Source organism: Cetorhinus maximus, chromosome 8 (assembly GCF_964194155.1).
Source record: "Cetorhinus maximus chromosome 8, sCetMax3.hap1.1, whole genome shotgun sequence".
In the NCBI taxonomy this organism is placed as follows: domain Eukaryota; kingdom Metazoa; phylum Chordata; class Chondrichthyes; order Lamniformes; family Cetorhinidae; genus Cetorhinus; species Cetorhinus maximus.
In genome coordinates this window covers 48,032,844-48,056,637 of record NC_135886.1, presented here as the reverse complement: position 1 = coordinate 48,056,637, position 23,794 = coordinate 48,032,844, and the positions used below count along the sequence as shown (strand labels likewise).

At 45.9% G+C, this 23,794-nt stretch overlaps 1 protein-coding gene and 1 pseudogene across 1 annotated transcript in view; both read left to right on the top strand.

Moving 5' to 3' along the window:
* The first annotated feature begins 5,346 nt into the window (after positions 1-5,346).
* Positions 5,347-5,723, top strand: LOC144683278 (MICOS complex subunit MIC10 pseudogene; annotated as a pseudogene).
* An 11,188-nt stretch (positions 5,724-16,911) lies between these two features.
* LOC144683279 (ras association domain-containing protein 8-like) overlaps positions 16,912-23,794 on the top strand; it is a 110,639-nt gene continuing 103,756 nt past the window's right edge. The window contains exon 1 of the mRNA XM_078546222.1: positions 16,912-17,187. The gene's annotated coding sequence lies outside the window, so the exon portion shown is untranslated. The remainder of the gene's footprint in view (positions 17,188-23,794) is intronic.

Sequence of the window (23,794 nt, the reverse complement as noted above, 5' to 3'; positions counted from 1 at the left end):
TGATATAATAATGAGGTATAGTTTCTTTCAGACAAGCACTTGAAGTCAAAAAAGAAAGTGCTGGAAATACTCAGCCGATCAGGCAGCATCTGTGGAGAGAGAAACAGAGGGCGGGATCGTCCGTGCCTGTTGGCGTTGGCCGCGTTCGGTGATGTGAGTGGACAATATGGTGAGAAGGCCAAAAATCAGTTTCAAAACATCGTGAAACCAGTTTGCAATCACCCACGTTTCCCGCCATCGGACGTTGGGAACCTCATTGTAACACATCTGCATATCATCACAAGGCCTGCTCGCTGAACTCATCCCCCCTCCCCCCACTGGCTCGTAGGCCCACGTTGGCATAATTGCATGCCGACGTGCTTCACAACAGCAGATATAAAGCATGCACTTGGTGGGCTGCACTTTGAGGGGAACTCGGAGGTGAGTGTACAGTAACACTGCAGAGCGTTCGAGAGGGACGCCTGTTGGACTTCAAGGTTGAGGCACATTGGGGCGGGCGGGGTGGGGGGTGGAGGGGGTGGGGGAGGGTGTGGTGGCAAAGGCTGCCCTGCGGTTGAGGCAACTTTGGGGGATGTGGGAGGGCAAAGGCTGCCCTGCAATTGAAGACAGCGCACAATCACGTGCTGGGTTGGCTGCGAGGGAAGCAGCCACACATTAGGGACACTTTGTATAAAGTGCCCATTCCTCTGCAGCTGAGACAGTTTAGGCACAGCCACATTGATATGATTGGAGTTGGGCCTCTAGCTTATCTGCCCACTCAAGCAACACAGAGGCATCAAAGTGCCACCACGTTCTCCAGTTCTCTAAAGCCCTCAGGCACATACTGCAAACTAATGAGCATTTTAGTGGACTGCAGAGCAATTGGATGACTGGGCACGTTGTACAATCTCCTTGCTAAAACTTGCCATGGAGCAATCACTGGTGGAGGCACTCACAGCCCCTTGCAATTTCATCATCCCGGTTTGGACTAGTCTCCCCCATGGTTCAAGCTAACAGTGCAGCCTTGCAGTGTGGGTTAGGAGAATGTCTGTGCCTGAGCTGAGAGCACTGCATGCAGTCCAATGGGCAAAGTTGCTGCCAATCGGTCAGGTGGTGTGGGGCGGAGGTGGATGGGGTTTCGGGCAGCCATGCAGCGCATTAAACTCTGGCCATCCAAATGGTGGCCAGCACTCTCCGGGAAGCATTAAGGGGCTTTCAGACTTAACTAATGGAGGTCCTGAGTAAATCCATGCTAACCCACATGTCTCTTTCTTTCATCTGCAGGAGGAGTACGTCAGGATCATGGAGCTTGGTGACCTAGCTGTATGCCTTGTGGCGTACAGAGGGTGGAGACGATGGAGAAGAGAGTAACTGAGGCGCCTGGATGCACAGAGGGAGGAGCAGCACCCTCTGGAAGAAGGGGCAGCTGAGGCTCTGGCACACGCTGCTGAAAAGGCAAAGTGAGCTGTCACTGGTTGGTGCCTAGCTAGACCCAGGGTCTATAGATGTCACCTTTCATTCCTGTAGATGACCGAGAACCAGTGTCACCAAAGACTGCCATGTCCAGGGAACTGATCGGTCACATCTGCCACTTACTGCAGGATTTGGTGCCATGGAGACCTGGAGGGCATCCACTGCCAGTGGCCGTGAAAGTGACCACGGCACTCAATTTCTACGCCAGTGGCTCCTTTCAGGGCTCCACACATGACCTCTGTGGGATATCGCAAGCCTCCACCCACAAATGCATCCATGAGGTCACGGATGCCATCTTCACGAGTGCGCACAACTTTGTGCATTTCACTCGGGACCAGGGCAGCCAGGATGCAAGAGCAATTGGATTTGCCCAGATCCTGGGTTTTCCACAGGTGCAGGGTGCGATCAGCTGCATTCACATGGTGCTCAGATCTCTACCCAACAAGCGGTCAGCAATATCAACCACTGGGGATTCCATTCGCTGAATGTGCAGCTGGTGTGCGACCACCACAAACACATCCTGCAGGCCTGTGCACGGTTTCCAGGGAGTGCCCACGACTCCTACATTCTCAGTCAGTCGCAGATCCCTGACATCTTCCAGGGTCCACAGAGACTGCAGGGTTGGCTCTTCAGGGACAAGGGTTAATGCAGAGGCCGTGGCTGATGACACCCGTGCAGTGGCCTCAGGCTGCAGCAGAGCGATGCTATAATGAGGCTCATGCAGCAGCTTGCAACTTGGTGGAGCAGACCATCGGGATGCTGAAGATGAGATTCCGGTGCCTGGACCAGTCTGGTGGAGCCCTGCAATACAGTCCACAGATGGTGTCACACATCATCGTCATCTGCTGTACCCTTTACAACCTGGCGCTGCAACGGGGAGAGGAACTGGCTGAGGAGCAGTTGCAGGAGCCGGAGGACATTGACAATGATGATGACGGGTATGAGGCCCTTGCACTGGCCAGATGAGGCAGGTGCGCTCGGGAGGCCCTCATTGCTGCTAGATGTGTGGAGGATGATGATGACATGCAGTGAGGAGACACCGTAAGATCCTCACATTGCATCTATAAATGTTTGACTCCAATCTGGCTTATGGCAACTCACATACCCTTTGTGACAATGCTCCTGTCATAGAGACGCAGTGGAGGCCTTAATAGTCACTCGATTGCAGGAGGATGATGATGACATGCAGTGAGGACACTCCATAGATCTTCACATAGCCTCTGAGAATGTCTGACTCCTGTCTGGCCGAGGGCAGCTCGCTTGTCTGTTCTGTGATCAGGGTCATATCATAGAGACTCAGCCGTGAAACTTTAAAAGCATCTGATCCTTTGTCTGCCTTCAGCACATGACCCCTTCAGGAGCACAGTCACTGGTCACAGATGCTGAAGAGATGGGGGCCAGCCCACTTAAAGGTGCTGAGAGCACACAGAGAGAATGATGGAACTCTGTGACGCCTGCTCACGACATTCTGGCAGCAATGGCCAGCACCACCGAGGTGCAGGCATCAGCAGTGTTTCCAGGGAGTGCGAGGCTGGATCATCACTTTGGTCTGAAGGCTGGATAAAGCACAGGGAAGAGACCCTGGACTGCAACACCAGAAAGATTTCACATCTGAATAACATGAACACTGGTCATCAGAACAAGAAGCCATAGACAGGGAGACATTCTTGGGAGTTATTGACAAAAGTGGACATTATGTACAAGTGATTAACACCCGTGCCCAGGCTGTGCAACTACATTTTAACTTTCCTAACCTTGCCACTACGACTTGGTATTCCCTGGACATTCACAGTGGAGGTGGAGGTGGAGGCAGCCTACTGACTGTTACGCCCTGTTTGTGATGACCTTGACGGGCATCCTGTGGAGGGCCGAGACCTGGAGTGCCCTGGCCTGCTTTCGAGGTCCTGCTGTGCGGCAGTGGCTCCCTCATCGGCCTGTGGAGCTGGAGCTGCTGTGCTCACAGGGAGAGGGGATTTGGATGGTCTGGACATGCCTGGCATGTGTGGGTGGTCAGTGGTCCCATGGACAGGATGAGGACAATGACAGTGAGTGAGAGAGAGTGAATCGTGATGTCCCTTGAACCGGCAGTGAGTGAGATCCATGTGGATGTGTAATGGGTTTGTGAGTGTGTGAGTTGAGAGTGATGAGAAGAGTGACTTACCCTGGTGGAACGGAGGAGATCATTCATCCTCTTGCGGCACTGGGTGGCTGTCCTCTTTTGCAGGGCATTGGCACTGACCACCACTGCCCATGCCTCCCAAACTGGATTAGTGAGGCTGCTGCCCACTCTACAGCCAGAGCAGGGGTAGAGGACATCATGGTGAGCCTCCATTGTATCCAAAATGCGCATGAGGGATGAGTCATTGAACCTGGAGGCTGCGGTCTTCTTGCTTATCAGGGCCATGTCTTGTTTGCGGTAGTCATGAGCTGGAAGCTCTGAGATGTGTGCGCGCGGCTGCACTTTAAATATGGCATCCAGCATGATGAAGCGGTGAGGTGATGGCGTGGCTGGCGAATGAAAGCCCACCTGCCATCAAAACGGCATGTTTCCTGGGAATGCATAATTATTGCGGTGGGTTAGGGACAATATGACCTGAAAAGCCACCATTGCGGCCAGCGGGTAAAGTGTTGTTTTATCCACCCGCCACCGCACTTAGTGCAAATCTGGGACGATTCCATTCAGAGTTAAAAGTTTCAGATCATCGACCTTTCTTCAGAACTGGAAAAAGTTAAAGATATAACAGATCTTAAGCTACTATAGGGACACGGAAAGGAGGAGGGTTGGGGCAAGGGAGGAAAAGAAAACATGTGAAGGTCTGTGATCAGGTTGAAGTCAAGAGGGATTGAATAGGGTTTCAGAGATTTGCTGCTCAGCCTCCGTAAGATAGATGTCAGTTCGCCAACAGTGCGGCCCTCGTCAGCAGGTTTAATGACAATGTTTGTGTTGAACAGAATGCTACATGTTCAGAGTGGGTTACAGTGAATGAACAGAGTAGAAAAATGTTCTTTGTTCATTCACGCAATGTGGATGTCGCCTACAAGGCCAGTATTTGTTGCCCATCCCTGATTGCCAACTGAGCGGCTTGCTGGGCCATTTCAGAGTCAACCACGTTGCTGTGGGTCTGGAGTCACATGTAGGCCAGACCAGGTGAGGACAGCAGATTTCCTTCTCTAAAGGGCATCAGTGAACCAGGTGGGTTTTTATGACAAAAAATAATAGTTTCCTTGGTCACCATTACTGAGACTAGCTTTACATTCCAGATTTATTAGCTGAATTCAAATTCCACCAGCTGCCACTTGAACCCACATCCCCAGAGCATTAACCTGGGTTGCCGGATTACTGATCCAGTGACATTACAACCACACCACCATCTCCCCCTGAGATGGAAATTGAGACGGAAGGTGTTCTTACTTCAGGTAGCCAGCCTTTGCAGTATTTTGCTTTAAGTATTTGAAGTCTGCTGCTTCATTCTGTGTTTATAATACAGGTGAACTGATTCTTATTTCTGGCCAGTGAATGTTTCATGGTGTTTGGGGGAGATCTGTACTGGCCAGAAAGCTGGAGCCCTGGGTTGCTCATAATGGGCTGAGCATAACAAGGAGCAGGATAACTGGACAGCAGCAGCATTGATGTCTATTGATCCCATACGTGTCTGTATGGAAACAAACTACTTTCTGTATTCCAGTGGGAAGAGTATGGATGAAGTGACAGAGGTTGATTTAGAAAGCACAAGAGAGTTGATTCAGCTGAAAAATCCCTAAGACTTTACAGGTGCTGCCTGATGGGTTAGTCTGTAAATGTACATTACAATGCTAGAGCCAGTTACTGAATTATTGAGTTAACTGATCTCAGCTGGGGATCGTTGTGAGATATTGCTAGTGTTCCTTAACAAGATGGCGGAGACCGAAATAGCTAGGAAAGTGGAGCGGTGCATGGCGGACGCGTTGGTGAAATTAGGTGTTGGCTTTGGCTTAGGCATTGTATTCTCTGTCGCCGTTTTTAAGCGGCGTGTTTGGCCTATTACATTTGGTGCAGGAATGGGTATAGGAATGACCTATGCTAACTGCCAGAATGATTTCCAGTCCCCGTATCTTATGTATGGAAAATTCGTCAAAGACCAGTCACCTTAGGATTTGCTTACTATACAGTACCAGTTTCCCATGGATCAATTCTGCCTGTGTGCATGTAACAGAGATTCTTATTGCTGTGCTGTATTTAATTTCACTTCTCAAGCTTCTATATTAAAATCGTCATTAATAAAAAAAAACAAGGGATGGAAAAGAACAGAGAACAAAAGCAAGGTACTAAACCTTTATAAGTTATTTGTTGGGCCTCAGCTGGAGTATTTTGTCTCATTCTGGGTACCATACTTATACCAGGGATGATGGGGCTTCAGTTACATGGAGAGATTAGAGAAACCAGGATTATTCCCCTTACAGCAGAGAAGTTTAAGGGGAGGTTTAATAGAGATGTTCAAAATTATGAGGGGAGTTTGATGGAGCAAATAATGAAAACATATTTCCACTTGCAGGAGGCTCAGTAACCAGAGGAATGCAGATTTAAAATCATTGACAAGAGAACAAGAGGGAAAGAGGTTTTCATGCAGCCAGTTCTTATGATCTGGAATGTACAGCCTGAAAGGGTGGTGAAAGCAGATTCAATAGTAACTTTCAAAAGGGAATTGAATAAATATTTTAAAAGGATAAATAATTGTGTGGCTGTGGGGAAAGAACGGGGAATTGTGACTAATCAGATCGCGCTTTGAAGAGCGGGTACAGGCTTGATGGGTTGATTGGCCTCTTCCTGTGTTGTAAGATCTGTGATGACGGTCCGGATTCTGTAATGAGCTGAGCCATCCAGGGGAAGCAATTTAACAAAAGCTCTTGAACATTGTGGGAACGTAGGCAACAACAGTCCAGAGCACTCAGCTCTCCCTCTGGCTGATATACTCCTCGGTATAAACAACACAACATTCAAAACAAATGGCGGCGCTGTAGGCCAAAAATAAGTATGCCACCAGGTTAAGAATGCATTGTCTGACAAAATATCTCTCTGTCCTACAGGTTGGCGCAATTGGGTTTCCTTATTACATCACGGAGCCTGGCAGCATACAGACAGAAGGCAGCATGGAGATGGTAAAAGCAAAAAACTGTGGATGCTGGAAATCCAAAGCAAAAACAAAAATAAAAATACCTGGAAAAACTCAGCAGGTCTGACAGCATCTGCGGAGAGGAACACAGTTAACGTTTCGAGTCCGTAAGACTCTTCAACGGAACTGTTCTGTTGAAGAGTCATACGGACTCGAAACGTTAACTATGGAGATGGTAAATCTGGAATGCCAGTAGAAATTAAGCTGTGCAAGTAAGACAAAGGGGCTCAGGTTTCAGCTAGTAAAACATAACTTTTAGATTGATCTCAGGAGATTAGTCACACAAAGCGTGATCAGCCCTTGGACAAAATGGTACCGGGGAGTCGGTGTCAGGTTGTTCTGAAGGAATTAATTAAGATGGACCAATTGGCCTTCCTTATCTATAAGTATCGTCAGCTGAGCTTTAAAGGTGGAGTGGGGGTAACATGAGACTGAAACAGTATCAGCTGACGTAAAACTACCTCAATTCAACTTTCAACGCCTATTGGATGCCATGATTTGCTGGTACATTGTTCATGTGCTGAATTACTGTACTCCTCTGCTGCTCCGAAAGGTCACACGGTCTCTTCAGGTTGGTACGTTTCTCCCTTGGGACTTGGAAACTCGGCTTGTTTGCTTCAGAGCAGGGAGATGAATCAGAAATAATTGCCTTACTTATACACTAAGTTTTTTATTTTCCAAAACCCCAAAAAAAACACTTTGTGTTTGTTGAGGGGGGCAGGGGCTGGGGGTCATCCTTTGCTGACCTCTGCATTACAGTTTTTCACATCACAAAGATCAACAATATCTGGCTAACACTGCATCTCAGAGTAATTAGCACTAATGTGGGACTTCCTTGCGTCTGGGCAATATTACATCCTGTTTGTGTTCCACCCTGATGGATCAGATGAGTAATACTTGACTTGCTTATGCCATTTATTCTGTTTAATTTGGAAATACTTATAAAAGGCTAGTTTCCCTCCCCTTTGGCTTAGGAGGTACATGTGCCACCTTGGTGCTACCTACAGTCAGCTGCATTTCAGCAGAAGGAATGACAGGAGCTCTATAACAGGCCACAGTGCTCCTGGGCTAGGCTATTGAGGGGAAACAGTGCCAGAATAAGGAGATGAGGGGGAGAGGGGTCTTAGCTGAAACAAGGGTTTTAAACAACTTATGGTTTGTGTAACATGTGCGATTCCAGAGCATGTCTAAAGGCTGTCTTAGCCTCCAGAGATCACCATTTGGAAGTTGCATTATTAATCTCTTGGAGTGTCAAGAATATGGGACACACACCACTGTCTACTAACCTTGTGACAAGACCATTCTCCCCACAATAGTCAAAACTACAGGGTGAGAGACGCTTAAGGTTGGACGTCTCAGCGCCTGCACACAAATGTACCATTGCTTCAACACCTTGAGGTGGCAAGGTGCTCCCACTTTTGCTGAGCTCAACATATTAACACTGGGAACCTCAGAAACCTATTTGGCTGAGGGCAACGCACATAAGCCCTGAGTATAGCATTATATCATAGCATTATAACCCTGCCGGGAGACAGTGGTCAGTTGGCGTTGGACGATACATGAGCCTTCTCCATGTGTGAGCACATCTCTCCTTAAACGCCATACCTTCACCTGTCAAGCATGCGTTTGTGATGGGGTCTGCCTCAATACGCCCCTGCATCAATCGCTCAGAGCCAAGAATGCACATGATGGGACCCCACGAGGCATGGTAACGAGGTTCGTTCAACAAACACACTTAACATGAAGGTGTAGGCATTACTGATATGGAGCATTATGTTCAAATGAGACACTCCCTGTGGTGAGTTGCTAGTGCACTGCACAGAAGAGAGGCCCAGGATGGAGGCAATTGCCATAAGTGGGTGCAGGAACCAAGGTATCACACATGATTGACAGTAACACAGCTTATCATAAGCAGGTGGCATAGACAAGAGAAGATATGAAATGATTGCGAGTCTATTTACATTTATGAACATAATATACTTGTGGTTCACATCTGTGCCAACATTGTGTAACTCATCATCTTCGCTTTCCTTACCCTGCTGCTACGTCTTGGTGCTCCCCCGACATCCACAGCGGAGGTGGAGGCAGTCTGCTGGCTACTATGCCCTGTTGTCTGTGGTGACCTTGGCGGGCGTCCTCTGGAGGGCCAAGGCCTGGTGGGCCCCGAGCTACTTTGGGTGTCCTGCTGTGAGCACCCTCCTCAGCCTGTGGAACCTGAGCTGATGGGGTCACAGGAAGAGTGAATTTGGATTGGCTGGACACTCCTGGAGTTACCTGTGTGCATTGCCCCGGGGTGTTGAGCTGCTGGTCCTCCTCCCTATGGGAGATCCTCACTGACCCCTCGAGGAAAAGGGGCAGCTGGAGTGAGATCAAGGTGCCCCTCAGCGCTCTCGCTTTGACACTGATGGATGCCACCAATGGCGACAGCGATGGAGTGCAGCTCCTGCAGCAGCGCAAGACCGATGTCCTGGATCAAGTTCTGCACAACAACCACCAAACTGCCAGTGTTGACCTTGGTGCATTGGCATGCTGGCGCTTTCACTTTAGTCTGAAGGCGGACAGACTCCTCCATCGCTGACATCCCTTCCTGATGTTCCTGTGCTTGTCTTTGCAGCTCCAGCAACTGACTTAGGACCAAGTCCGGAGGCTCATCATCGGACTCGGACTCAGCAGAATTGTGGCCAACAGCAGTCCTCCAAGTGCCAGCGACCTCAGATGTCACTGCCTCTGCCTGCTGTGGAGCAGATGGTGCATTGTATTCACTGGATTGTGACCCTGAGGCTAATCTAGAACTAGGTCCCACTGAGGTGTGTGTCTCTGAGTTGGTGGAGGATGTGGATGAGCGCTGCGATGGGTTTTCAAAGGTGCTGTCCTCAGGTTCCTCACCCGAGGTGTCATTGGGGCTGGAGCTGAGGGCCTGGCTCGTGGATGCCCTCAGGGGAGCTTCCCAGAGTGTCTGCGAAAAAAAGGAGAGACAATTAGTACATGGCAGGTGACTCTGAAACAGGAGGGATCACTCAGTATGGGTGTGTGATGGATGTTCTAGTACAGGATCCTCACTTGGGCGTGCGCCACGATTCTCACCGTCAGCGCAAGCACGGTCTATATCCTCTCTGGTCAGCTCAATGGCTCTGACCTGGAGGTCCATGAGAACCTTGATCTCGGGAACTCCATCCCTGGTCTGAGACCTCCTTGTCCTGCATGAAGATGCATGGAGAGAGCATGAACAAGACGCATGCGAGGGCAGATGATGAGGATGCCTGGCATGTGTGGATGGCGAGTGGAGCCCTGGGCAGGATTAGGACATAAGCTCCAGAGGAGATGAGGCCAGATGGAGATATGAGATTGTGTGAGAGTGAGTGGTGATGCCCCTTGAGGTGACAGTGAGTGAGATCCTTGTGAATGTGTGTTGGGTTAAGGGTGATGAGGTTGTTGACTTACCCTGGTGGAATGGAGGAGATAGTTAATCCTCTTCCTGCATTGGGTGGCTGACCTCTTCTGCAGAGCGTTCGCACTCCCCAGCCGGATTGGTCACCTTGATGGAAGGCCTGCGACCAGGGCGAAGGTAGAGAACATTGTTCTGGGCCTCGACTGCGTCCAACAGGCACTCCGGTGAGGTGTCACTGAGTTTGGGCACAGCAGGCTTTCTGCTGTTGGGAGCCATTCCTTCACTGAGGCTGCTGCAGAGAGTGTGAACATGGCTGGTGGGTGGAACGTTGTTTCTCATGCCGATTCATTAATTTTGTGCATTTTAGGGAAAGTCTCAGCCCATATCTCTTTATACCCTTTGGCAAGCAAAAATCTGTCAATATCAGAGTTTCAATTATTAATTGAATTTGCATCTATGGTTCTGGTGGAGTCTCACACTTCTAACCCCCCTTCACGCCGAGAAGTGTTTCTTCACTGGACTAGCCATATAAATACTGTGGCTGCAAGAGCAGGTCAGAGGCTAGGAATCCTAAGGAGAGTAACTCACCTCCTGACTCCCCAAAGCCTGTCCACCATCTACAAGGCACAAGCCAGGAGTGTGATGGAATGTTCCCCACTTGCCTGGATGAATGCAGCTCCAGCAACTGTCAAGAAGCTTGACACCATCAAGGACAAAGCAGCCCGCTTGATTGGCACCACATCCACAAACATTCACTCCCTGCACCATCGATGCACAGTAGCAGCAGTGTGTACCATTTACAAGATGCACTGCAGAAACTCACTAAGGCTCCTTAGGCAGCACCTTCCAAATCCACGACCACTGTCATCTAGAAGGACAAGGGCAGCAGATAGATGTGAACACCACCACCTGGAAGTTTCCCTCCAAGTCACTCACCATCCTGACTTGGAAATATATCGCCGTTCCTTCACTGTCACTGAGTCAAAATTCTGAACTCCCTCCCTTACAGCACTGTGGGTGTACCTACACCTCAGGGACTGCTGCAGTTCAAGAAGGCAGCTCACCACCACCTTCTCAAAGGAAGTTAGGGATGGGCAATAAATGCTGGCCTAGTCAGCAAATCCCACATCCCGTGAATGAATAAAAAAATACTCATTGTATCTTTTGGGGTGGTAGGGGGTGCGATTAGGGGAGGAGAGAAGGCACAAAAACTAAAGTCTTAATATTCACATAGACAACCTGATTAACCGATGTTTCTTATTTCGTCTGAAGAAACTGGTTGACAATGGCAGCTTGATGTAAACAGCTTGACAGTGCTCAGCTGGGGAGTTCTTCAATTCACAGTGATGTCAAATTATGGTCATTAATTTTCATTCATTACCTCAAGAAAGACATTAATTGTTGTTCAAGTAGCTCCTTAATGACTAATTACAAGTTAAGTGCCATTTCTGTTCAGCCTGAGTAATGATTCACTAATGAACACAACAAAATTGTGCTAGAAAACTTTCTCACATTAATCACTGAGATGTCATAGTGTTTTCTTAAATTAGAATTCTGATTGTCAACATTATACAATATCTCTTATTTAGTTATGCAAGCTGTTAATATGTTTTCAAATTACAGATGATGGAAGGCTAATTACAGCATCATTACTTTTCTTTCCTTAAAGAAAAATCACAGATCTCCTAACATCTGTTGCTGCAATTTAAAGGGACACGTACTTTGATGTCTAGAAATTATGTTAATTCCCTGAATCAAGCAGAACAGCAAGATCCCTAGTTCACTCCACATCAAGTTTCCTCTGCACTTAACTAAATAGCCATTCTGTATCAGCTTAGACAATCAATGTTGATAACTATTCAACTGCCGTGTGCATTACAGCCAAGCCTAGTTACATCACCCGGTTTCTACATCTATGGATCTGAAACTGTTATCAGCAGTTCGCTAGGTTTTATCTCCAGTCTCCCTAGGACAATGTCACTGAGGTTAGCTGTAGATTGTGATTGGTTTAAATCCTTGATGAGATCTATCAATCTTTAAAGTTACCTCTTTCACTCCTTTAAACCCAAGGTGGATTCTGCTTTCAAACATGCCACACATTTGTGATGTCAGGAGCATTCTATTTAGACACTGCCAGTCCTGTCATTTTTTATTATTACTTCATGGGGTGTGTGCGTTGCTGGCTAGGTCAGCATTTGTTGAACATCCTTAATTGCCGTTGAGAAGGTGTTGGTGAGCTGCCTTCTTGAACTGCTACAATCTATCTGGTACTGTTAGGGAGGGAGTTCCAGGTCTTTGACCCAGTGACAGTGAAGGAGCGGCGATATAGTTCCAAAGCAGTGTGTGGCTTGGAGACGAGCTTGCAGGTGGTGGTGTTCCCATGCATCTGCTGCCCTTGTCCTTCTAGGTGTTAGGGGTCACAGGTTTGGAAAGTGCCGTTAAAGATAGCTTGGCAAGTTGCTGCAGTGCATCTTGTAAACGGTACACACTGCTGCCACTGTGCATTGGTGGTGGAGGGAGTGAATGTTTAAGGTGGTGGAAGAAGTGCAAATCAAATGGGCTGCTTTTTTCTGGATGGTGTCGAGCTTATTGAAAGTTGTTGGAGCTGCACTTATCCAGGCAAGTGGAGCATATTCCATCATATTCCTGACTTGTGCCTTGCAGGCGGTGGACAGACTTTGGGGAGTCAGGAGGTGAGCTAAGTTCCCAACCTTTGACCTGCTCTTTTGCCACATTATTTATCTGGCTGGTCCAATTAAGTTTCAGGTCAATGGTAACCCCCAGGATGTTCATGTTGGGGGATTCCACAATGGTAATGCCATTGAACATCAAGGGGAGATGGTTAGATTCTCTCTTGTTGGAGATGGCCATTGCCTGGCATTTGTGTGGCGCCAATGTTACTTGCCATTTATTAACCGAAGCCTGAATGTTGTCCAGGTCTTGCTGCATTTGGACATGGACTGGTTCAGTATCTGAGGAGCTGCGAAAGGTGCTGAACATTGCGTAATCATCAGCGAACATCCCCACTTCTGACCTTGTGATGGAAGGAAGGTCATTGATGAAGCAGCTGAAAATGGTTGGGTCGAGGGCACTACCCCGAGGAACTCCTACAGTGATGTCCTAGAACCAAGATAATTGGCCTCCAACAACCACAGCCATCTTCCTTTGTGCTAGGTACGACTCCAACCAATGGAGAGTTTTCCCGATTCCCATTGACTTCAATGGCTTCTTGATGCCACACTCAATCAAATTCTATCTTGATGTCAAGGGCAGTCATTCTCACTTCACTTCTGAAATTCAGCTCTTTAATCCATGCTTGGACTAAGGGCCCTTAACCCTCTAAGTTCCTCATCTTCAATACCTGTCCAACTCACTTTAACATTAGTTATGGAATCAGCTCCACCACCTTTTCAGGTACAGCATTCCGAACCCCAAAACTCTCCAAATGGAAACATTCTCCTCTTCAACAACTCAGGTATAAGATGCCCTATAAAGGGTTTTGATAATGTAAATAAGGAGAAACTATTTCCACCGGCAAGTGGGTCAGTAACACAGAGGTCACAGATTTACAGTAATATACAAAAGAAAAAGAGTGGAGTGAGAAAAATTGTTTTTAAGTAGAAGTTGTTATGATCTGGAATCCATTGCCTGAAAGGGTGGTGAAAGCAGAAAGCAATATTAACTTTCAAAAGGGTATTAGTTAGATACCTAAAAAGGAAAAACAAAATGCAGTGCTATGGGGAAAGAATGGCGTAGTGGGACTAATTAGATCACTCTCTCAAAGAGCTGACATGGGCACAATTAACCGAATGGACTTCTTCTTTGTTGTATGATACCATGTGGTCTAACCAAGGATCTGTATAAGGACAGAATGGTGTTCTTTGACTTGTCACTGCCATCAAAGTAAGATTGTAAAAGCTGCAAGGGAAGAGAAACAGTCAGTAAACACCATTGCCAGTACTAGTAAAAACAGACTCAGACTTTCCACTGACTGGGTTGTGGGATTTAACCCATCAGCTATTGAAAGGCGAGGCATTCTAATGACCTTCCTTTAATATGTACCATTGAGGAATTTGCATTTGAAAAGTGCAAATGGGGGCCATTAACCTTGTTCTTGCATAGAGCATTGCAGAAGTGAGGGGATTGTAAATATCCTCGGACACAAATGGCCCTTTGAGTTATTCTCAAAGTCCTTAAACAGACGAGGCCACCAGCTAGGTCAGCCTGGCTCTGATGCAGCCTTTAAACTGATGCTCAACGAGACCTACATGATTAGTATCCCCATGCAGCTGCATGTTTATCAATCTGATGGGAGATTTAAATGAGAGATTGGAAATAACAGGAAAACAACCTGAGCACCATGGAGCAAGCTCTACCAAGAATTTCCAGAAAAAAGGCTGTTTGCAAAATAAAGCTCCAAGACATCACTGGAATACAAAGGGGAGTAAGTAATGCTTCACTTACACAGAGACTTGGTCAGACCCCATCTGTGGTATTGCAATCGCTTCTGGGCACTGCACCTCAGGAAGAATATATCAATCTTGAGGGGTGCAGTACAGATTCACCAGAATGACACTGGTGCTAAAAGGGCTAAATTATGAGGACAGGTCACATACTGTATTCCCTGGAGTTTAGAAAATTGGGTCTGATCTGATCACGGTATTTAAAACGATGAAGTGATTTGATAAAGCAGATATGGAGAAACTATTTCCTCTGGTGAGGACATCATGAACGCAGGGACATATAATCTTAAAGTCAGAGTTAGGAGAAAAATTGGGAAGCACTCTTTTCTCACAAAAGGCAGTAGAAATTTGGAATTCTCTCCAGATGTGGGAGAAACAATTGGAGCTTTCAAGACTGATATCAATAGATTTTTTGTAAGGGTTGAGTATCAAATGATATGGAGCAGAAATAAAAACAGAAAATGCTGCAAATGCTCAGCAGGTCTGGCAGTGGCTGTAGAGAGAGAAACAGAGTTAACATTTCCCAGTTCTGATGAAAGGTCACAGATCTGAAACATTAACTCTTTTCTCTCTCCACTGCCTGACCTGCTCAGTGTTTCCAGCATTTTTTGTTTTAATTTCAGATTTCCAGTATCTGTGGTATTTTGGTTTTGTGATGTGGAGCAGAGGCAGCTGAATGGAGTTGAAGTGAATTTCAACCATGATCTAATTGAATGGAGAAACTAGGCTCCAGCTAGGAATGGCCTATCCACATTCCTAATGTTACCTTGCCACATGAAGTATTAATTTTTGACAGTTCTGACAGTTTTCAATAAATTTTCATCAGCAGCAAAGTAAACCTCAGAACTTAATTCCAGCACCTTCCCTGGTTTGATCACAGATAAATGGTTCCTTTCTATACCCCATTATTGACATCCCAGTGACTCTCTCACCCCATAAATATCCTGGTTAGGGTAAGAGGAAGGTTAGTTATGATATCAAGGTCACCTGTCTGCAGCATGTTTATAAGATCAATCTCCTCAGTGGCAAATGGCAGTCACCAAAATCACCACCCTAGTCTCACTTTCTATCACCGGGGTCTCAAGTCAAGGCTAGGATTGGCAACTCCAGTTGGACATATTCCCTGAGACGTCATCATGTGAAGTCCAATCTTTCCGGCCCCATGCACCCGCCATTGGTCCTCCAACTCATCCATCCTCCCAGGGCACACCTCTTCGCATCAACTGGAAACCAAACAGACATTCCTTCACTCAATTGTATGATTCCTGACTGCCAGTCATGCAGCCTTAATTCCTTCAACGCCAATACTTTTATCAATAATCATAGAAAGTTTACGGCCTAGATAAGGCCATTTGGCCTATCATATCTGCACCAGCCAGAAGATGAACCACCCAACCTAATCCCACATTCCAGCATTTGGTCCATATCCCTGCAGGTTAGGGCACTTGAAGTGCATATCCAGCCACCTTTTAAATGAATTGAGGGCTTCTGCCTCTACTACCCTTTCAGGGGCTTACAAATGAAAGTGTTTAAAGAAAATAAAATAAACACCCTTATTTAATGCTCTTATGACCTTTCAGGGTTGCTGTCCAGGAGAAAAACCTTCAACTGCTGAAGAATTCAGGACAATCCAGGGAGATTGGCAACCTTTGTCAGAAGAGAATTTGCAAAACTCAATGGTGTTTCAAAGCACTTTACAGTCATGAAGTACATTTGAAGTGCAATCACTGGTGTAATGTAGGAAATGTGGCAGCCAATTTGTGTACAGCAAGCTCCCACAAACAGCAATAAGATAATGACCAGATAATTGGTTTTAATGGCCCTAGCTGAGGGATAGCTATTGAGCAGAACTCTGCTACCTCTCTTCAAACCATGCCATTAGATCTTTTAAACCCACCCAAGAGCAGATGGAACCTCTGTCAAACACTTCATTTAAAAGAAGCTCTTCCTACAATGCAGCAATCCCCTGCAGGGTCAACCTAGATTTAGTGTTTAAGTATCTGGACTTGAACCCACAACTTTTTGACTCAGAGACTGGAGTGTTACTCGCTGAGCCACAGCTGACACAAGAAACTCATCTCAAAATAATGAATGCAGTGGATTATGTACTATTAAAATTATCTGGAAGCCTTTTTCTGATGTTGTGTGACAGAAAGGTTCAGTATAGAAAGAGTTAATGTATGTGACCAGTGCAGCCTCCTCATTTTACTGATAAAGCACTGTCAGATTGGTTAATGGGTTAAGGCCATTTATTTCTGTTTAGGCTGCAGTAGGGAGCACTCTCAATCTGTAATTCCTGCTAATTACTCTTGTGGGCCAACCCACTACTGTCACTGGATTGAGTGCGTGCAACTGGCTTAAAGCCAGCAAACCACCCCTGCCCCAGCCCCAGGCACAACAGTCAATCAGTTCAAATAGTTCTCTTTTCACTGAATATCAGCTTCTAAGGAGCCACCTTGCTGCACAGAATAGGGAAAGCTGAGCCGATAGCACAGGCTCTTAATGACTAAGGAGGCTGATGTCTGTCACCAATCATGGCTGTAACCTGGGATTCTCATTGCTGCATTGAGAATTCCTGGCAGTAATCAGTGTGGAACAGTTGGAAACACCTGCAGTCACAAAGAGAGCGAGCCCCACACAGAGGCCAGCAAGCTGCGTAAGCTTTTCCTCTCTATGAAGTGGCTGGGCTGTGTGACATTGGGAAGAAATCTCTTTTGGGACCTATAGCACACTGGTAAGTACAGGAGACAAATATTCATAAAGTCCACTCTTAGTAAACAGCATCACAATAAGCAATATATAGGAGTGCAAACTGAACAAGATTTCACATTTAATATTTCTATTAGGACTAACAATATATTAATGACTTTATAATGTTTAATGTTTAATTTTCTAATGAAATGCTTAGCAGGGTTGGGAAGGTAGAGTTAAAATGACAATATGACACTGGTCAGTCATATAAAACATGCACTGCAACGTGGTATGGTGCGGCAATTTAAATCACATGCTGTGTTATTGGGAAATGGTACAACAGTCTGAATCCTGTGTTGATTCATTGGGAAAACAGTGGGATACCGTCTGAATTCCACGTTATGTCTTAGGGGTGTGAAAGTTAGTGGAGGTCAATGACACACCCAAAGGGAAAGAAGCAAATTGGTATCATGTTAGCCGGAAAGTGGAGCCATTCAAATGGCAGTTATCGGGTGATTTGGTTTAGATGGGAGGGTGATCTGGTTGGACATTATTTTTGTTCCCTCCCAACAGACGACTGCAAATGAAAGCGGAGAAGACAATTGGGCGCTTCAACAATAATGGTTGTAGATGTGGAGGTCTTCCTCTGCTGTCTGTACTGGGAAGTAAACAATCTCACTTACCCTGATCCGGCAGTAGGCACTTGTTTCCTGGACGGTCTTGGAAGCAGCTATCAGATTGACCGGCTCTGCGGTTTCTGGGCTGCTAAACACGCTGAATGGGTTTTACCGCATCGATGTCTTGGGGTGAAATTTTCTGCCCCCCTGCTGGTGGGTTTGAAGGTGGGGGGGGGCTCACAATGCATGTCTGCTCCCTTGTATTTATATTCCCTTCTGATATCACTCCTGCCCTTGTCATTTTCACCTGGTGCCAATCTCCATAAAATGCTCATGAGAAATAAGGAGGGCGCTCATAAAATGCAGTATATGGCCTTCCCGCTGCCAACCTACCCACTCTGACCTGTCTCCCATTTTATGGCATCCACCCTTGGGCCTATTGAGGCCCTTAAGTGGCCAGTTATTGGTCACTTAACATGACTCATCCTGCCCCGCTGCTATTTTTGTCTGTGGCCGTGGGAGACAAGTAGCCCGACAGCTTTAACTGGGTGGGCTGGTGTCAGGCAATTGGTGGAGTACATTCTTTGGGGGTCCCCTGTGCCTATTGGAGGCATCACTCCCCACAAGATCATACCCCATTTAACCCTCTACCCCGGCCTCTCAAACCAGGCCCCCTGACATCCTCTTCACAACCCCACCCCCCACCCCCCATCTCAATGGGACCTGCCAGCAGCCTCACTGCTCGCCAATACCCTGGTCCGGCCTCCATAACCTCTGCTTCTTCGGGGACTAGCTGTAGTCTCAACTGCGGTCACCAGTTGAACCTGGCACTCCCGGGACTACAGAGCCAACAGCCAATCGTATTGGCCAGCAACTCTCTAAAATGGGACTTCGTCCCCAGAGAGGGGGCAGAAGTCTCACCCTTTTCCAATTAACACCCTGCCAAATGTTAAATGGCTGCAGGGTGACCAGTATTGGCAGGGATGTGTTCCCCACCTACTCTTTGGGTGGCAGGGCAGGAAACCTTGCCACCCAAAAAATCCTGTGCATGACCTCAGTGCTACCAAAATAGACCAGCAAAAAACTAATTGAACTCTGAACTCCGGAGGCCATCTGAGTGCTGCACTGTCATGCACAGAATCAGAAATGTACCTTCTTATTTCTCATGGCATTTTATGGAGATTGGCACCAGGTGAAAATGACAAGGGCAAGAGTGATATCAGAAAGGAATAAATACAAGGGAGCAGACATGCATTCATTTAGAAGCTTCTACATCCTCCATTCCAAAGCGCTTCGCAGCTAATTAAGTAATTTTGAAGTGCAGTCACTTTCTAATCTCAGAAGCACAATTTATGCACAGCAAGCTCTCAGATATCAATATAATACTGACCAAATAATCTATTTTTTAGTAATATTGGCTGAGGGATAAATATTGGCCATTACTCCTGGGAGAATTCCCCTGCTCTTCTTCCAAATAATGCCATGGGATCTTACCTGAGAGGACAGTCACAGGGCCTTGGTTTAACATCTCATCTGAAAAGGGACACTTCTGACAGTGCAGCACTCCCTCAGTATTGCACTGGAAGTTTAAGCCTGGAAGATAGGAATATAGGAACAGGAGTAGAGCATTCGGGCCCTCGAGCTTGCTCCACCATTCAATTAGATCATGGCTGATCCTTCTACTTTAACACCATTTTCCCACACTATCCCCGTAACCCTTGATAGATTTCTGGATAGTAAAGATATCAATGACTGAGCCTCCACAGCCCTGTGGGGTGGAGGATTCTAATGATTCACCACCTCTGACTAAAGAAATTCCTCCTCACCTCAGTCCTAAATGGCCTATCCCTTAATCTGAGACTGTGTCCACTGGCTCTAGACCCCCCCCAGCCAGAGGAAACATAATTCCTGCATCTACCCTGTCTAGCCCTATAAGAATTTTGTACACTTCAATGAGATCACCTCTCATTCTTCTAAACTCTAGAGAATACAGGCCAGGAGAATACAGGAGAATCTCTCCTCATATGACAACCCTGCCATGCCAGAGGCAGGATCTTCCGGTCGGTGAGCAGGGGCGGGACCCGCTCGCCGACATGTAAAATGATGCGGGATGACATTGGGTGGAGCTCCTGATGTCACCCCGTGTCATTTCCATTTTCAGGTCAGCGGGGCCGCCAATCAAAGGCGTGCCTGCTCGCACCCGCTCCCTCACCGAAAATGTTTCCCCAGGAATCAGTCTGGTGAACCTTCGTTGCACTCCCTCTATGACAAGTGTATGATTATTGATTATGGGCTCAAGTTTTAATGAGGTTTGCGAAATTCTAGTGAATGTGGATAAACTGAATTCCTATAGTATGACCGATTAAAAGAGACAATAACAGATATTTTGCACATGGAGCTGGTTGTCTATCTGGGGAGTGAATCCTGGTTGTGTCAGCAGATTCAAGGGGAATCTGAATCTATGTAAATATACACTGGGAATATCTGTGGGGGTGGAGGGAGGTCATGGTTCACACAATCTTACACTGTACTCCAGCAAGAGATCTTTTCAGATGACAGGTCTATTCATGATGCTTCAGCTAACATTAGTGTGAGGCAGGCTTGATGGACTGGCTAGTCTCTTACTGCCAATCATTTTTCTGCATCGCCATAATGCAGAGAAAACACTCTAATTTTCAAAATCATCATCAGGGTTTCCACCAAAGTTAAGGTAGGAGATTGCTGCAGCCGGCCTCTACCACCTCGCTCAAGTGACAGACCTTTATTTGAAATGATCAAATACATGGAGCTAGCAGGGCAATGAAGCCAATTCTAGCAAAAACTAGCAGGAAGAACCTGGCATTGCCGGGTTGACTTTCTGAACACACGGTACTAGTTGGCAGCCTTGCCAGTTGCCCATACATATTGGAAACTGGCCTCTCTGCCAATGAGTCTCTGTCCATTGTGGATGGGAAAAACTGCCAGCAGCAGGCCTGCTATTTCCTAATCTGTGCTGTGAGTGCGCAAAGGTCAGCACTGGCACTGAGTACAGAGGAAATCAGCCTTTGTGTGTATTATACCCAACAATGTAGGTCATGGGGCATTCGGAATGATGACTGGACTGACTGGTTCACGTGCCAGCTCCTGTTGCTTTCTCCATCCACAGCTTTGTAAATTGACATCAATTTGGCAAAATCAGGCTTATTATGTTACACAACAAAACAGGTTCTCTCAGATGTTACACTGAGATCAGAGGCTTCACTTGCAGGAAATAACAGGCCTTTGTACTAATAAAGTTGAATAACTTGCCCTGTCTATGTTATAGTGAGTGACAGTCCATCCTTAATATTATAGTAAATGACAGGACCTGTATTTATTCAAGTGAATGCTAGGCCTTGTATATGATATAGTTAATAACAGACCTGATAGATATTATAGTGAATAATCTGCCTTGGGTATATTATACTATAACAGGCCCTGTATATAATTACTGAATGACAGACCTTCTATAATATATAGTGAATAACAGGCCCTGCAGATATTACAATGAATGACAGGATCTGTAAATAGTATGGTCAGTGCCAGGACCTGTACATATTATGGTGAACCTAGGCCCTGTAGATACCTGCCCTGCGTATATTGTAGTGAATGACAGACTCTGTATATATTATAATGAATGCTAGGCCCTTTATGTATTATTATGAACATTAAATACTGTATGCATTTTAGTGAATAACAGGCATTATATATTTGATCAAATATATACCGATGTTTTCTATGAAATGATCTGTCCTTATATGAAACTTCCTTGATGTTAGTTATCAGACCTTACAGTCTGGTGAATCCAGTATGTTATCAACATTCTGGCAGATCTTTAGAAATTATCAACAGTTGCTAAATTGACAGGCTGCTGCACAGCATCAATTTTCTCCTAGTAAGTCTCATGAGCCAGTGGAAGCCCGGTAAATGCCCAGATTTGATCCCTGGTCAATGCAGAGTTGAGCCAGTTTTACAGTGCAGATTTTACAATCGTCTTCATCACCCTTGGATTAAGATTGTTAAAGCAGATCAGGGATCTAGCAGAATAACAGACCACATGTGTATTATAATTAAACTGTAAATGCCTGTACTAAAGACCTGAAAATGATTGCGTTACAATAAACTGCTGCTGCAGCCGGGGCAACTGAGTTCTTGTGGCCCTTGCTTACTCCTGTGTTTGTTCTCCCTGTAAATAGGTATTAATTCTCTCTTAGGTTTCCTTTTAACAATCATCAAAGATCTGTTGCTTCTGGTTAAAGGTGCAATCCAACTCATTTGCTTTGTTAATTGAGCCATTCTGGTTAGCTGGACTAAGTGGCATTGTGCTGTTACTGTAGAACTGCTTCACTAGTCCTGGTCCCGGTCCCCACTGACTAAACATGGAAAGGAAAGGGGAGCAGGAGCAGAGGCTGCTGAATGGGTGGTCTCTGTCTTGGCAGGGAAGAGTTACTCAGTGAATGATATGGAAATGGATAATCCAGAATACTCCTATACTTTAGTATGAGATTAGGACAGACAGACACAAAATCAAACTATTAAATGGTAATTTTAGAACTGATGTCAGGAAGTTCTTCAGTCTGAGAGTAATCAACACATGGAGACACTAAAGCCTGGAATCATTTAAAAGACAATTAGTTGAATTAATGGGAGGACATTTGGGTCTTTCTGAATGGTTCACTTAAGATATGTTGAATGACATTTCTCATCTTTCAGTATCTTGTGATCTGCATTGTATTGTAAATTTTACATTACAACAATTCAAAAGCACTTCATTGCTTGTACCATGCTTTGGGGCATTCTTAGGTCATGAAAGGCCCTTTATTAATGCAATGATAAAAACAAAAAACTGCGGATGCTGGAAATCCAAAACAAAAACAGAATTACCTGGAAAAACTCAGCAGGTCTGGCAGCATCGGCGGAGAAGAAAAAAGTTGACGTTTCGAGTAGCCTGCAAATTTAGTGCCTCTGGATCTTTCACTTCTGCTTGAGTCACCATATCAAGCAGGCAGGGCATTGACCTAATAACATGTCAAAGGTGAAAGCAAAATACTGCAGATGCTGGAAATCTGAAATAAAAACAGAAAATGCTGGAAAAACTCAGCAGATTTGGCAGCATCTGTGGAGAGAGAAACAGAGTTAACATTTGAAGAGGGGTCATATTGAATCCAAAACACTAACTCTGTTTCTTTCTCTACAGATGCTATCAGGCCTGCTGAATTTTTCCAGCATTTTCTGTTTTTCCATCACATCAAAGATCCATGCAGTGCAGCAATGTATTTTGCACTGTCAGAATCGGCCATAATTGAAACTAATTGCCAGCAATACCTTGTGTGCTAAAGCAGTTCATGACTAGGTATTAAAATCAAGATTTAGTTTTACACTCTCACAGTGAAACACCATTTTCTGGCTTGGGTTGGACCCAGATATTAGCCCATATATACCAGCCGCTTGAGAGCACTGTATCCCACATCCGGTGCAGCAGTTCGTTCCTGATTTATATTGACTGAAGAGATAGACCAACAATTACAGGTTTAATGTTATGAAGAGAAGATTGAGAGCAGCATCTGGTAGCAGAGGGTTCCTAGTGTGTGTCTGAAAATCAGTCAGCATGAAGGAGTTCCATTAAGCCCATGCTACCTCTTTGAAAGTGCTATCTAATTAGTCCAACACCCTGCTCTTTCCCTATGGCCCTTCTCCACTGTATGTCCAATTCCTTTCTCAAAGTTACAACTGAACCCATGCTTCCACTACCCTTTCAGGAAGTGCATTGCAACTTGCTGCACAAAAAAACTTTCCTCACCTCCCGCCAATTTCTACAAATCTGAATCCTTGAGCTTCATTTATTCTTTCACGGGGTGTGGGCGTTGCTGGCTATAAACTGGTATTTTTTTTTACCCTTGGGAAAGTGGTGGTGAGTTTAAATCCCTGTTAAGGTGTTCTTAAACCGCTGCAGTCCATGTATTGCAGGTACATCCACAGTGCGGTTAGGGACAGAGTTCCAAGAATTTGATCCAC